Source organism: Lampetra fluviatilis, chromosome 46, assembly GCF_964198595.1.
Source record: "Lampetra fluviatilis chromosome 46, kcLamFluv1.1, whole genome shotgun sequence".
NCBI lineage: Eukaryota > Metazoa > Chordata > Hyperoartia > Petromyzontiformes > Petromyzontidae > Lampetra > Lampetra fluviatilis.
Genome location: NC_136320.1, coordinates 7,225,469 through 7,240,869, shown reverse-complemented (window position 1 = coordinate 7,240,869; position 15,401 = coordinate 7,225,469). Strand labels below are relative to the sequence as shown.

At 45.4% G+C, this 15,401-nt stretch overlaps 1 non-coding gene across 1 annotated transcript; it reads left to right on the top strand.

Annotated features, from left to right (window-relative positions):
* Nucleotides 1-7,002: 7,002 nt before the first annotated feature.
* LOC144947772 (U6 spliceosomal RNA) lies at nucleotides 7,003-7,104 on the top strand. Its single transcript, XR_013640091.1, has one exon. It is a non-coding gene; the product is annotated as a U6 spliceosomal RNA (small nuclear RNA).
* Nucleotides 7,105-15,401: the final 8,297 nt, after the last annotated feature.

The following is a 15,401-nucleotide window of genomic DNA, read 5'->3' as shown; positions in this document are numbered from 1 at the left end:
AAGCATCATAGCCGTCGTGGTGGAGAATTTCAAATAACAAAAGATAAGCGGCCAGTATTACTCCTTCAGACATCTGCCTCCATCAATATTTGAATTCAATATGTGAAGAGCCCCATTTTGAAGGATACGTATTGTCCGCTTATATCTGTATGTCGGCGACAGCTGTAGTTTTGCATTCGAGTAGCTAAATCCGAAACACACGAACATGAACGCAGACTTGTTACCCTGTGATTCAAAATTGCATTGTTGCAACCAAAAGCAATACACCAGCTACTGTTAAGACAAGCAAAAAAATCTCATCATCAGCCAGTTTCTATCTTAATTTTGGAGCTTTCGTGACTGCAGGAATTATTCTTTGGTTCTTTCGGTAAAGTCACGTATAAAGAGTTTGAGTTTGCCCTTTTCTCTCTCTCTGGGTTTTTTGTTCTCTCTCTCTGCCTGTATATTTGGTGTGATTTTTTCTGTCTACACTCGTTTTTTGTCGTTCTTGTGTTCTGCTCTGTCTGTGTGTCTCCGTTCATCTTGTTTTTATGTTTTGTCTTTCTTTGGAATTTTCACACTTAAATTCTAACTTAGCAATCTTTGAAATACGTAATCGACCAGGCTATGCGTTAATTGTGTGTTGACCGACTCTCTGTGTCGTTTTACATAACATTTCGATACTTTGCTAGGTTGTTTAATTTAGTGTGTTCTTTCTCCCTCTAAGCCTGCGTACTTTACTACGCGTCTCTTCGTACTCATTGACATGTACATTTTTTCTCTAACCCCTCCCTCTCTCTGCCTCCGCCCCCCTCTGTCTATTTAAGGCCACCCCACAGAGACGATCCCCCCTCTCTGTACCTGTGTTGCTCTCTCTGTGTATTTTGGTGATATCTGTCTGCTTATATGTCTGTCTGTGGTTTTCTGGTTAGATTTTGTGTCGCTATTTCATTATACCTGATGATGATTGCTTGTGTTGCAATCGAAACGTCGTATGCTATTATTTAATTTATTATTTTATCTTTATACGTGACTTTACCGAAAGAACCAAAGAACAGCCAGTTTCTATTCACTGCTGGATGAAGCACCCCCCCTCCAGAGCTGTTGCCGATCCTCACACTCACGCGATGCACGAATCCTCCCGGCACATGGGCGGATTTGAAGGCTTCATTGTCCACGTGGAAGGCATTTCGAGTGCGCAGCACTTCACTTGTGATCAGTCTACATCCTGGGCACGTAGATTGCACGCGAGAAAGAATGCGCGTGATAGAATCATGAATGTGTATTTCCCGAGGAGAGTCCATTGAGCTAATCGTATAAAAAAATGCACAATGTTAATCAGCACATTGGGTTTGATGAAACAAAGCAGTTGTACTTACGTACCTGTGCTTTAAAAAATTGTGTTTTCGATGGTTTTAACCTTCTAAAACAAATCTGTCCGCGTCTCGCACACCCAGAAAGGGCATCTCGCAGCCCCAGGGGGTGCAGCGTGCACCGCAGGCTAAGAAGCAGCAGCAGCACAGAGCTAAGAAGAAGCAGCAGCAGCACAGAGCTAAGAAGAAGCAGCAGCACAGAGCTAAGAAGAAGCAGCAGCAGCACAGAGCTAAGAAGAAGCAGCAGCACAGAGCTAAGAAGCAGCAGCAGCACAGAGCTAAGAAGAAGCAGCAGCACAGAGCTAAGAAGCAGCAGCAGCACAGAGCTAAGAAGCAGCAGCAGCACAGAGCTAAGAAGAAGCAGCAGCAGCACAGAGCTAAGAAGCAGCAGCAGCAGCACAGAGCTAAGAAGAAGCAGCAGCAGCACAGAGCTAAGAAGCAGCAGCAGCACAGAGCTAAGAAGAAGCAGCAGCAGCACAGAGCTAAGAAGAAGCAGCAGCACAGAGCTAAGAAGCAGCAGCAGCACAGAGCTAAGAAGAAGCAGCAGCAGCAGCACAGAGCTAAGAAGAAGCAGCAGCAGCACAAAGCTAAGAAGAAGCAGCAGCAGCAGCACAGAGCTAAGAAGAAGCAGCAGCAGCAGCACAGAGCTAAGAAGAAGAAGCAGCAGCAGCACAGAGCTAAGAAGAAGCAGCAGCAGCAGCACAGAGCTAAGAAGAAGCAGCAGCAGCAGCACAGAGCTAAGAAGAAGCAGCAGCAGCAGCACAGAGCTAAGAAGAAGCAGCAGCAGCAGCACAGAGCTAAGAAGAAGCAGCAGCAGCAGCACAGAGCTAAGAAGAAGCAGCAGCAGCAGCACAGAGCTAAGAAGAAGCAGCAGCAGCAGCACAGAGCTAAGAAGAAGAAGCAGCACAGAGCTAAGAAGCAGCAGCAGCACAGAGCTAAGAAGCAGCAGCAGCACAGAGCTAAGAAGAAGCAGCAGCAGCACAGAGCTAAGAAGCAGCAGCAGCACAGAGCTAAGAAGCAGCAGCAGCAGCACAGAGCTAAGAAGCCGTTGTTCAGGGGGCGACTCGACCGGCAGACGACATCAAAAGCACGACCACAATTCCACATATGTAAAACACAATGACGTAACAAGAGCTATTATGTACATGGACAACCTCCCCCCCCCCCCCACTATAGGCAGAGTTTAACTTCTATATTTAGGGGGGTAGGCGAGGGGGGGGGTGCTGAATAACCTTTCAATCTCCGCTTCTTGCGTTGTGCAACATTTCATCAGTACTCGTCCAACTTGAACAATAATTTCGGTTTGCATATTTTGCATCGCTGCTCGATATGCAAATACCGCGGAACGAAGAAGTAACAGTTGGGTTCCGGTTCGCATTGTCCCGCATATTAAGAATCGCAGGCGCATTCTACGATCAATTAATTATAAAAATAAAATCTTAATTATAAACGACTGAAAATAAATTAATAATGGTGCCCAGTTTTAGGGGGGTCTTTCCCACCCCCCCCCTCGGTGCCCCCCACCATATACGGTCCTGGGCCTCCCTTATGTATGTATCTACGTTGAACATCTTTCGTACGGTACGTAGCCAAACGTGCTCATTGGAGGTCGATTCCGTAAACAACGTCAGCATGCGGGGAGACAAAGGCGGTCGGGCGTGGTCGCTGGCCAACACAGCCACCCCCACGGACGCGCCCGTGCCCGACGATCTTCCTACGGTGTGTTCGCTTACAGCACTTTCCCATCGACGCGCACACGTACACACATATACACGTGTGTGAATAAACAATTCATAAATACAAGAGTATATGTATACAGTATTTATACGCGGTAACCTTTCGCCTCCGAGGGATTTTTTTTTTCCTTGAGCCTGTTTGGGGGATATTTATCAGGACCAAGCAAATCCAATTATCACAGCACTGCAGGCAGAATTTTTTTGTTTATTGCATTTGATGCATTGCAAGAGATAACCACCGCAGGGAAAACAAATTGTTTAAAAAAAAATAGTTATCTCGGTGCGTGCTTAATCATGTTAAATGGTTTGGCACGAGCACAAGTGACGGACAAATCAGATAACAACGGGAAGGAGAAAATAAAAACATTTCCGCTCTGCGCATCTTACCCAGAAAGATAGAGTCAACGTGGATTAGTAGGGAGGTCTTGTTCCCTTTAATTGTAGTAGCTTTATCACCGCGGGCATTAAAATAGACTTCGGGGGAATTGGAAGTCCGTGTTCGTTGCGATGCAAAGAAGCTCGGTGCAATTCCGAATGCGTTCTGAGGCGGTGATGCGGCAGATGGTAATAAGGGAAAATTTGTTTGCTTGAAACAGCCTCAAGCTGGGTCCCGTTATGAAGCGTCGACTCCACACAAAATAAACCGCGCCTTCATTTCCCACCACCTAAGTAGGGTGGCACTTTGCCGTGGTAAGTGTGTGCACACATGTTGAACTTTTTTCGCACCGTGCGTGTGACTCGTAGGAGCGACAGACGAGAGAGAGGTGTCGATATTGATATACAGGATGTTGTGTGCCGGGTGCGAACATATTTCGCGGGTCGCTGATCCGGACGGACCAGTTCAGCTTGAAACGGTGATTGACGCAAAAATAATGTAACCGTGTATTTTTTGGGAAAGTTTTTTTTTATGAAACTACCAAACGCGTTGGGGCAAAGTGTTGCATAACATTGGGGGTCATCTGCTCCTGCCTCCTCACCTATCAGGAGAACACGTAACACATTCTTCACTAACACTGGAGGCCTTAAAAATAAAATGAACAAACGAAACATAACAGGTAATATTTCAGCCTCATGTGACACGTGCAAAGTTGTACGTATGCTATGAAAAAAGTCCGTTGCCCGAAACGTCATCGATTTTATAGATATTTTTTCCCCTTTTAAGGCCACAGTGTTATTGATTCATATGCAGGTTTTCTTTTTAGAATTGTTAGTGGAAATCTGTGCGCTGGAACTGTGCAAATACAATCATGATTTTTTTTTTTCGATTTAAAGCTTTCGTGACTGCAGGGATTCATATTCTTGGTTCTTTCGGAAAAGTCACGTAGAAGGGAAATAATAAAATAATACAAATAAAACAATAAAATCCTCACGACCTTTCGATCGCAACACAAGCAATCGTCGTCAGGTGTTAGTGTCATCACCCTTTACATCCTCATCGTTCCGTCCATCGCCTTCGACGCCGCCGCCGCCATCATCAGCATCATCACCAACATCGTAGACCTCATCGGCAGCATTACGATAATGACGGTGCTCTTTAGTGGAGCAATCGGTGGCAGCGGTGGCCAGAGCACTGCCCCATGGACCGTGACGACCTGAGTTCGATAGCTGGCCCACGGCTTACAACGGTGGAGAGTCACATCTGAATTGGACCTGAGCACTCCTTCTTCACCAACACCGCACTGACAAAACGTGGTGAAGTATGGTCAAACGTACGTATGTTGAACTTCTTTCGCACCGTACGTAGCCAACCGTGCTCGTCGGAGGTGCGGGCGAAGGACGACACACTAAACGCAATAGAGTAAGTTCTAAAGAAATGAGTTTTCAATCTACATTTAAAGTGCATAGCTCCCAGTGGCCTCCTCATTACAAACAACGAATGTGTTGAGTTTTTTTGTGAACAGTCTGTGGTCGAACTCGTCCGGCTGGCCCGAACGTGGGAGGTCTGATGTGAGTGCAGGCGAGGTCTGCCTGAGCCGCCACGCATGTTCACACCTTGACTATTTTAGTTTTTTTAATGAGCATGATAAATTGCGTATAACGCGATTTTGTGAATATAATCCACCGTGCGATGATTTAAAATTGGAATCTAAGCACCTGAAGGCGCTGCATACTAAAAGCAATCCTCTGTTGACCTCCACAGTGTTAGGCAGCGATGCAGGGGTCATTCCGGCAGTCTGATTACACCTGTCCGGGTTTGACCTGAAAGAGTGGTGGCAAATGGCATCCGTGTTCGGGTGGCAGGAATCGATTTGTTCCGATATCTGATGCTATTGTGTCGAACTTTATCACAGTTTTGACAGCCGCAGATAAAATCCCTGGGCTCGATTTCCCGACTTGGGCGGCTTTCTGTTTGGCGTCTGCGTTATATTCTGATCCCTGTTCGGCATCGGTTTCCTCCGGATTCTCCGGTTTCCTTTCATTGCAAAAATCCCAACATACAAAGTAACCGGTTATTGACCATCCACTGCCAAACACTGAAAATTTACCTGAAAAAAATGTCCCAATTGGAATCACGCAGCAGCAACGACATCACCTCTCTACTTCGAAATAAACTCTCCGTAGGACGCGCCTGTCAAAGTCTCAACACTCCATGATACTTGACTGGGTAAAGTAGCCCAGTGATATAAAGAACGACCAGGGCTGACTGAGAAACATGCTTGGTCTGTAGGGAGAAAAAAAGGTGATGGCCCTACTTGGCCGCATGGAATGGGTGGAGGAGGGGGGGCGCGGAGGAGTCGATGGGAAGATTTTCGCACCCCTCCAAGGTTTAAGATCGTTCTGCCGGCGTCGAGAGAGATGACGAATCAGCATTCTCGCAGAGAGCGGTGCAGCAGCCCTTCGCGCCAGAGACGGGCCTCAGTGCCGTTGGTTCGCTGCCTTGCCCAAGCTGGGGAATTGGTGTTTCTTGTGCAATTTAAACTTTTCTACTTTATTTATGTTTGTCTATTTATTTTCTGGGAATTGCTCACCTTTCCTATACTTTGCACGCCTATAGTTTGTTTGCATTGTTTGTTTCCGTAGCTTGCCGACCTGCCCCGACTGGAGGTCTGTGAAAAAGAGCTTTGTAGGTCATCGGATTTCTCCAGGATAAGTAAAGGTTCTGATTCAGCGAGACCAGACCGTGTTTAAGATTTTTTTTTACTAAATTGTTTTTTTTATCATTTTCTAACATTGAAAATTCCTGAGAGCACAGAACCAGGGCACAAGAGGTTCGATCGACCGGTGTAAGTAGGTTCCCCTGGTTGTGAACCAGGACAGACAATGGAAATGGACCGCAAAGGAAGGACAGAAAAGGTGGAGAAAGACAATAGAAAGGAGAGGAGTTAAAACTAAAGTTTTTAAAATGTTGTTTTGCTAGGCAAGGCCCACTGAGCTATATAGCTTTCTCAAAGGCGATCTGGCCACAAATGATAGCTCAACGAAGTGGCTTATCACGTGGAATTTTTTTTTATCAGCCAAATAATCTAAACGCCTGTTTCTAAATGTGAAGGAACACACCGGGGGACATAGAAAATAATCCATGCGACCACGGGGAGAGAGACACGCAAGCTTCATATATACATGCATCGGGGTTGGTAATCGAACCCACGACCTCCTGTATACAAGGCGAGGTAGTTAACATCTCGCCACCGCGGCGCCCCGAGCTGAGCGACAAAGTCCACAATGGGGTCAGAGGGTCAACCCAGATGCGAGTCGCGCGCTGAAGAGTCTTAACATTTCGTGTAATTGTCAAAAGCTTCAAGCAACGCACGGGAGATCCAGAAAGTGGGGAGCGAGAAACGTGCCAAGCCGGTCTGCGTGGTTGCCTTGTTTCCTAACATCAAGTAAAACAAAAATATACACGGTCTCTACACTAATGATTACTGAGTATTAAAAGGGTGAATCTGGTTATAATCACACCTTATATAAGCACAGTACATACGGTAGTACAGATACTAAAAGTGGAACGATACAGAGATAATTAGCATGGCCCCTGCATGAGGATTCGTGATGCATTTGATGTTTAAACTGATTTATGTTATAAGTTTAATGTCCTTTCCCTGCACCTCCGATTAGCACATTTGGTTATGTACGGTGTGAAAAAAGTTCAGCATACATACAACCACAGAGATCCAGGGAAACTCAGACCCATAGAGAACCACAGAGACCCACAGATTATCACAATTGGCTATGTATGGAGTGAAATAAGTTCAACATACATACAACCACAGAGATCCACAGACACTCAGACCCATAGAGACCCACAGAGACCCACAGATTATCACAATTGGCTATGTACGGAGTGAAATAAGTTCAACATACATACAACCACAGAGATCCACAGACACCCAGACACATAGACACCAACAGAGACCCACGGATTAGCACAGTTGGCTACGTATGGAGTGAAATAAGTTCAACATACATACAACCACAGAGATCCAGAGACACTCAGACCCATAGAGACCTACAGAGAACCACATATTCGCATGGTTGGCTACGTATGGAGTGAAATAAGTTCAACATACATACAACCACAGAGATCCAGAGAAACTCAGACCCATAGAGACCTACAGAGAACCACATATTCGCATGGTTGGCTACGTATGGAGTGAAATAAGTTCAACATACATACAACCACAGAGATCCAGAGAAACTCAGACCCATAGAGACCCACAGAGACCCACATATTCGCATGGTTGGCTACGTATGGAGTGAAATAAGTTCAACATACATACAACCACAGAGATTCACAGACACTCAGACCCATAGAGACCCACAGAGACCCACGGATTAGCACAGTTGGCTACGTGCATCGAGAAACGCGTGTCATCTACGCTCCGTTCACTGACAACTCTGAAATTCAGGGGCAGGGGATGTGACGTAGTCAACGTTAAACAAACCACAATTTTAACAATTTGCAAAAAAGCTAAATATTTGAAACGATATCATGTGCTCACGTCTATCATGCACTCTGCCCTAGCTCTCACCTCCCCCGTACATGTGTGAGAAAATATTGTACCGATCTTTTTTTTACTTCACTATAGGCATTTAAAAGAATGGGGGGGGGGCTGAGTGAGCCCCCCCCCCTAGCCGCCCACGATGTTAGGGGGCCCCATTAATCCCCATCTCCCACCCTCATGCTCCAATCCCCCCTCAGTCCCCACCCTCCCACAACTGCCCCACCACTCATGAAACGGTGGAGCTGGACATTTTCCACAGATAGGCTCTTGACGAAGTCGTCTCTCTGTGGCGAGGCGTTAACTTCCTCGCCAGGTGTGCAGGAGGTCGGGGATTCGATCCCGGCGTCTGTATATTTGGAGTTTGCATGTCTCTTTCTTTCTCACTCCCTGGTGGTCGCGAGTATTTTTATCCAGGTCGTCCGGTTGCAAAATCGAACTACCGATTCTACTATGGGTAGGCTTCATGGGTTCAGATCACAGTCGCGAACGTGGCTGTTATCTGGCACTAGTATGTCTGTGTATGGTGCAGAGTGGCAGTCTCCAACTACAACGCACTCGGGCTCACTCACCGACATATGTCTTCATCTATGCCAGGGCGGATTTTGTGCCCAAATTGGTGCCTGTCATATATTGATTCACCTTTTTCGGGCAGCGCTGTTGGCGAACGCATTGAGTGTTTGCGTTTATTCGAGATCTGCTTTCCATTTGTTTCGCTAGAGGTCTATGGAAATCGGCGAGCAACTTTTACCCCAGAGGACACTGAAGGCAAACAAAACAACGTCAATAATTCACCCCCCGGGCCTTCACGAAGATGGGCCAAATTGTCAGGCGTCATTGAGAATGAGAAAAGTCATATTGGTAAAACTGGTTGTGCATGCAACTTGAATTGCTAAGTGGTATACCTTGGGATGCCGTAGTGCTGTGGAATAATATATATATTTTTTCTTTAAGTTAACTCGTATGAATTTTAAAAATGTACGACATGACTCGAAGCCATCGATTTTTGTCTTCTCTGTTCTTTAAATAGTTTTTTTTAATCTTCAAAATGTTTTTTTTATTTTTATTTTCACTCAGCCCCCACCCCACACTGCCACTTAATCGCAGTTTGCTGAGCGCAGACCCAGATACCCAGACTGCCAAAGGGCCAGCAAATAAATAATTAAGGGTGGATGAGATGATGACATTTTTGCTCTACAACTATGCCATCTGGCAACAGAAGAATCGTCATGTGGTGCAGAATAACACTTGGAAGATGATGATATAGAACTACTTCCGAGGTCGCTTTAAAAAAAAAACTCTTCATTCGCACGAGAGGCACACATTGTCCATGCCCTGCTACGAGTATTCATCACATGTCAATCAAATTAAAATGTTTGAAACTCAGAGCGAGGACCTTTACCAAGTTGAGTGCAAGGAAATGTGTATCCAGTCGTCTGTTTTATGCAGTCATTGGTGATCGGAATTAGACCTTGAACACACAACACTTGGCAACCCGGTCAAATCACAACCCAGACTCTATGGAAGTCTGCGGGTTTCTATGTCTACGAGTCTCTACATCTCTAAAACCCCGGTTTAATTATAGGCTTTATACAATGTACATATGCAATGCACGCAACATTATATAATGCACTTGACGCGAATATCTGTAGCTTGCGCTACGCGTTTGTGGGCAAGGCACACCACACACTATCGCTGATGCTTCCACAGCTGCGCCTGCAAGCACCAAGCGATATTCTCAAGATGAGCAAACTTCGGTGTGGCTCTTGCCATGTGCTTTCATCATTAAGTCGTGAATCCTTCGTTAATTTCAACTCACTCTCTCCTATCTTTTATAACGACGGCGCTGAGCGAGGAGTAAGCGGTTGCAGGGAAGAAATGTAATCATGGCAAGAGTTTGCGGCAGATGATCGTGTAACTTTTGTTCACGGGCTAAATGTGTTTCTTCTTCAACGTATTCCACCTGCCGAGAGACGGCAAGTGGAACATCTGCCTACGGGAACATACGCAGGGTTGATGGCATCGTTCCAACTGTTAATTAAATATAATATATACGGTAATTGGCGCTTGGGCAAGATGCACTTATCGCAGAAAATAAAGGCCGATGGGATAGCCTCACTCTGGTTCTCAAACTTTGTTTGGCTCGTGCACCACTCAGCCGATGCGAACGTTTCGGCGGACCACGCCACCGCTGGTGACAAAACGAATTCGCCTCTCTCTCTCTCTCTGAATCACAATCTTGCAAAATTATTCATATTACTAGAACATTAAAAAAAACTTTATTTTCTTTAATGCAGCAATAAGGTTTTTTTTTTTATGGGGGGAGGTGAGTGGGAGTGGGGGGCATTTAGATGTCAGCTTTAGGGTAGTTAATCAAGGCAGTTTAGCTCATTTAAATTAGTTTTTTTTATAATTATTATATATCATGAGTAAATTATAACTTAACGCCTGTGACAAGAGGAATAATGCACATTGTCATATCCGGATCAACCTGCATTTGCATCACAGCCACCGCAGACCACCTGGTGGTACCGGGGACAACACTTTGAGAACCACTGGAATAGAGAACCACTGGACTAGAGAACCACTGGACTAGAGAATCACTGGACTAGAGAACCACTGGACTAGAGAATCACTGGACTAGAGAACCACTGGACTAGAGAATCACTGGACTAGAGAATCACTGGACTAGAGAATCACTGGACTAGAGAACCACTGGACTAGAGAATCACTGGACTAGAGAATCACTGGACTAGAGAATCACTGGACTAGAGAACCACTGGACTAGAGAACCACTGGACTAGAGAATCACTGGACTAGAGAACCACTGGACTAGAGAATCACTGGACTAGAGAACCACTGGACTAGACAATAACTGGACTAGAGAATCACTGGACTAGAGAACCACTGGACTAGAGAATCACTGGACTAGAGAACCACTGGACTAGAGAATCACTGGACTTGAGAACCACTGGACTAGAGAATCACTGGACTAGAGAACCACTGGACTAGAGAATCACTGGACTAGAGAATCACTGGACTAGAGAATCACTGGACTAGAGAACCACTGGACTAGAAAAGCACTGAACTAGAGAACCACTGGACTAGAGAACCACTGGAATAGAGAATCACTGGACTAGAGAACCACTGGACTAGAGAACCACTGGACTAGAGAACCACTGGAATAGAGAATCACTGGACTAGAGAATCACTGGACTAAAGAATCACTGGACTAGAAAATCACTGGGTTAGAGAATCACTGGACTAGAGAACCACTGGACGAGAGAACCACTGGACTAGAGAACCACTGGACTAGAGAATCACTGGACTAGAGAACCACTGGACTAGTGAATCACTGGACTAGAGAACCACTGGACTAGAGAATCACTGGACTAGAGAATCACTGGACTAGAGAATCACTGGACTAGAGAACCACTGGACTAGAGAATCACTGGACTAGAGAATCACTGGACTAGAGAATCACTGGACTAGAGAACCACTGGACTAGAGAACCACTGGACTAGAGAATCACTGGACTAGAGAACCACTGGACTAGAGAATCACTGGACTAGAGAACCACTGGACTAGACAATAACTGGACTAGAGAATCACTGGACTAGAGAACCACTGGACTAGAGAATCACTGGACTAGAGAACCACTGGACTAGAGAATCACTGGACTTGAGAACCACTGGACTAGAGAATCACTGGACTAGAGAACCACTGGACTAGAGAATCACTGGACTAGAGAATCACTGGACTAGAGAATCACTGGACTAGAGAACCACTGGACTAGAAAAGCACTGAACTAGAGAACCACTGGACTAGAGAACCACTGGAATAGAGAATCACTGGACTAGAGAACCACTGGACTAGAGAACCACTGGACTAGAGAACCACTGGAATAGAGAATCACTGGACTAGAGAATCACTGGACTAAAGAATCACTGGACTAGAAAATCACTGGGTTAGAGAATCACTGGACTAGAGAACCACTGGACGAGAGAATCACTGGACTAGAGAATCACTGGACTAGAGAACCACTGGACTAGAGAATCACTGGACTAGAGAACCACTGGACTAGAGAACCACTGGACTAGAGAACCACTGGACTAGAGAATCACTGGACTAGAGAATCACTGGACTAGAGAATCACTGGACTAGAGAACCACTGGACTAGAGAACCACTGGACTAGAGAATCACTGGACTAGAGAACCACTGGACTAGAGAACCACTGGACTAGAGAACCACTGGACTAGAGAATCACTGGACTAGAAAATCACTGGACTAGAGAACCACTGGACTAGAGAATCACTGGACTAGAGAACCACTGGACTAGAGAACCACTGGACTAGAGAATCACTGGACTAGAGAACCACTGGACTAGAGAATCACTGGACTAGAAAATCACTGGACTAGAGAATCACTGGACTAGAGAACCACTGGACTAGAGAACCACTGGACTAGAGAATCACTGGACTAGAGAATCACTGGACTAGAGAATCACTGGACTAGAGAACCACTGGATTAGAGAACCACTGGACTAGAGAATCACTGGACTAGAGAACCACTGGACTAGAGAACCACTGGACTAGAGAACCACTGGACTAGAGAATCACTGGACTAGAAAATCACTGGACTAGAGAACCACTGGACTAGAGAATCACTGGACTAGAGAACCACTGGACTAGAGAACCACTGGACTAGAGAATCACTGGACTAGAGAATCACTGGACTAGAGAACCACTGGACTAGAGAATCACTGGACTAGAGAATCACTGGACTAGAGAATCACTGGACTAGAGAACCACTGGACTATAGAACTGGTGGACTAGAGAACCATCGGCCTAGATAACTACTGGACTAGACAACTACTGGTCAAGTGTGAGGACTGGCGCAGCTGTAAATGAATGGAGCTGCTTCTGAGAACGAGGAGGGGGGAACCACTCAGAAGATGGAGCCATTAAATAATTTAAGCGGAAAAAATAATTCCACGTGCAGATATCAGGTCGATTATGACCTTGCAGGATCTAGAGCGATGTAAATACGTACTATATATTGAACTTCTTTCGCACAGTACGTAGCCAACCGTGCTAATCGGAGGTGCGGCGGAGCTGCTTGGCAGAGGCCCTCATCCAGCAGTGGATTGACCACAGCCGATGGCGAACGTGACGATGGTGAAATGTTTCCTCACGGCAGCACCTGGTCACCTCTGTGCTGAACGCGTGTAGCGGCAGATTAAATTCTATCGTGCATGGCCGGCCCCCGGCAGGTGCATATTCGGTGAATTTCAGGAGCGTGTGCATGTGTGCGTGCGGGATGTGTTTTTCAGCATTTAGTTAATATTCTGCACGCCGACTATGAGCGCTGTAGAGAGGCTGCCTTGGAATTCGCGACAGATTTATGGTGCTTTCGGTCGCTCACGCTCGTGTGTGCGCGTGGGTCATTCCGTCTTTATTTATTCACTTGTGGCAAGCTGTGTTCAAGCCTCTCTGAGGTTGACCCCATACAGCCTGGGTTATACACAAGTCTGCATATGACAGAGACCAGTTTTCGAGAAATGTTTCCACCGGCCAATAGACATATATATGTTTTCTTTAGTATTAAACCGAGGGTCAGAAATTTACCGTGACTGTAAGAATCAGACGAATAATCCATTGTCCCTGACCACAAAAACATGGCAGGACCCTCCTTTAAAATAGTCTTGAGACTCTGGAAATGAGGGTAAGAATAGTAAGAATATACATATATTTTATTTTATGTAACTAGTTAAGGCCCACTAAGCTCTTCGCTTCTTTTTTGGAACTGACCTGGCCACAAATGGTAGCTCAACGAAGTGGCTCATCAAGTGGAAATTTGTAGCAGCCAAATACGCTAAACGCACGTTTCTAAATATGGAAGGAAAATCCAGAGGACCTGGAGAAAACTCCACGTGACCACGGGGACAGAGACATGCAAACTCCAAATATACAGGCGTCAGGGTCGAGAGCGAAACTAGGACCTCCTGCATACCAAGAGAGGGAGTTAACACATCGCCATCGCAGAAGCCGATAAACAGAACAGTTCTAGAATGGACATCGCGATCTTAAGATTCACCCAAGGTTCAAAGTGGGTGTTGGTTTCTCCGTTCATTTAAATATTGTTCTGCTCTTATCGGTTTTGGCATTCTGAACTGCATGCACAATGATTACTTTACAATGTGGGGTAGCTTTACCTTCAGGCAGTATTGCCTTGTGCCTGCTTTCCACATGGGCTTTCCAATTCATAAGTTAAAATAACAAAATACTTGTTTTGCAATACTTGACATATATAACTACTTCAGATAATTATGTGTTATGGTCATACATATATTTATTTGTAAACAGTGAACTTCAAGAAAAGTTTACACCTTTTTGTGATGCTGCGTTTGCAGTGGTGCACAGCAACAATTTACAAAAAAAAACTCACATTTCCCAATAACACTGCCCTCATAAGTACAACATATATAGTTGGCAAAATTTTAGAAATTTTCCAGATTTTGTCCATTATCAAAAACGTCACCCATTATATAAATGTTCCTCTTCAGGACATTTTTGTATGTTTTATTATCATCGTCTGCTCGTCTAAGGGAACCAGGCTACATCATGGTGGTAGGGCCCTGAGTCCACCATCTCAGAGTCTGGTCAAGGTCAGGGCCCTGACTCCACCATCTCAGAGTCGAGTCAGTGGCCACTCGTTGACAATGTGCCACACGGTCCGTCGCTGGCCACGTCCACAGAGAAGGTTGTTGTGGTCACGTTATCCCCAGGTGTGGCGAGCAATAATTTTGACGAATGTATTCAAGTTTAATTGTTTGTGACAGGAGAGGCAGCGGTTTAGAATCTAAGCCTTTAATTATTCATCAATCCATCGATTAAAATAAATCCTTACACTCACAATACCGATACCTAGTTGTGAATCCACAACCAAATGTATTGTCTTTCAAAAACTACAATCTAATATACCTTTACACTGGGGTGGAGCAGTGGTACAGTGATTAGCGTATTACGCATTGAACCCCAGTTACCTGAGTTCGATTCCCGGCTTTGGCTCACATCAGCTATGAGTGATATCTGAACCGGTTCTGGACCCCCTCGCCCCCGCCCCCCATCCCTCCCATCGCAAATACACCAACCCGCACTAATCGGCATGGTGAAATATGGTCAAGCAACCCCCAAAACTACAAATGCACGTGGACAACTCCGCCTATCAGTGGATGACACCAATTAAAACGAGAACAAAACCGCGAGCCCGACGTTGCAATCAAGTTGGCGACAATCTTTTAAATTTTGATTTAAAGCTTTCGTGACTGCAGGGATTCATATTCTTGGTTCTTTCTTGCTGTGGATGTCAC